We start from the raw sequence: 1,614 nt of genomic DNA, 5'->3' as shown, positions 1-1,614 counted from the left end.
AACTTATTATTTGAAAGTGAATTCGTAGGAATTTTAACAATCTAAAAATCTTCCACGCCTTTCAATCCCATTCAGTAAGCAAAAAGTACATGGACAAAATATCACGTGGGGAAGGGAGGGTTGGTATAGTAAGGTGTCACATGTATTTATTTTTTGACTAATTTTTTCAAAAAAGTTCGAACATTTTCAGTAAAAATAGCCTTTCATATTGATACCTTCGAAATTTCATTTTCAATTTTACGAAAATTCGTAAAAATTACAAAAATTAACTTTCAGACTACCTGGCGCAATTAACTTTTATTTTTAATTAACTTAATATTAATAATTTTTATTAACAAGGCTTGTAAGGTAATTATAAAGAAAATTGCACAAAATTGTATACAAAACTTAAAAGCGAAAAAACGTATGGATCGAAAAATATGAGATATTTATACTATAATAATTCTGATTAAAAGTGCGACTCATTTATAAAAAAAAAACTGATTTTTATTGCATCCATAAATTTATTAGGAACTTAACTCCCCTCTTCCCCTGTCCTGAATTTGACGTAAAAAATATGGTCATCTTAATAAAAAAACGCTAATAAAAAACAAACTACTAGTAGCGAATGGCATCATGTCTTAAGGCAAATTGCTGGGACTTCCCTTACTGTGATAAAATATTTCAAAAATATTAAATGTTTTATAATCTATTACTATATTATACTGTAACTTGCATCATTCGTAATGTATGACAAAATAAAAAAGCTAATAAATTGGATGATGATGTTTATATAAGTTTACTTAAAAAATAAATTAACGAAACTTAATGTTCCCCTTCGATGGGGAGTTAGAAAAAAGAACCTCGTCTCAAAATTCTAAGAATTATATAAAGTGAATTGCTAAGTTAAAATTATTTTTTTGAAGTATTTTAGCTAGAATTAAAATTAAAATCCGAATTATTTTCGATATTAAAAAAATATTATAAATTAAAAACCATTTCCAAAAACTAATCAGCGCTAATGCTCAATAGTAGGAATATTTACTAGAAAAGCTTTTTCAATCATTCAAATCGGTTGAGCGGTACTCCCGAAAACGTATACGAAAAACTGTATTCACACATACATACACACACACAAATCCATTTTTTCTGAGGTATGCCAAAATATTCAGAAACTCCTGAAAAGCAGAGATATGCAAAAATTTCATTTTCGATTTTTGACCCATTACTACTAACCCTAAGGAAAGTTAAAAAAAAGTGTATTTTAAACTTATAAAAATGTTATTTCAGGTTGAAAAGCCTAGGCGAAGGTTATAAATATTGATATTTGTTGTCATCTCAGGAAAAAAGCCACCATTATTGAAATTTTTTATTTATATAATTAAATCTAACTTCTTGTTTATTTTTACACATATCGCAAGGTTCATGCAACTTGGTTTAAGCAAAATGCCTCTTACACCTAGTTTAGTATATTATTGCGATACCATAAAAATTTCACCAATTGTCTTTAATTATCCGAATTTTTGTCTACTTTGAAACTGTCTCGAAAAATTATTATAAGAATACTATACTGAACGTATACTAAAAACTTCACCTAAATTACAAAATCGCTTGTCTGTTTACAGCTTCAACAAT

The sequence above is a fragment of the Ctenocephalides felis genome, unplaced genomic scaffold (genome assembly GCF_003426905.1).
Source record: "Ctenocephalides felis isolate EL2017-DRISC unplaced genomic scaffold, ASM342690v1 CF-g0.4_SCAFFOLD_01886, whole genome shotgun sequence".
In the NCBI taxonomy this organism is placed as follows: domain Eukaryota; kingdom Metazoa; phylum Arthropoda; class Insecta; order Siphonaptera; family Pulicidae; genus Ctenocephalides; species Ctenocephalides felis.
This window is presented reverse-complemented; position numbering follows the sequence as displayed.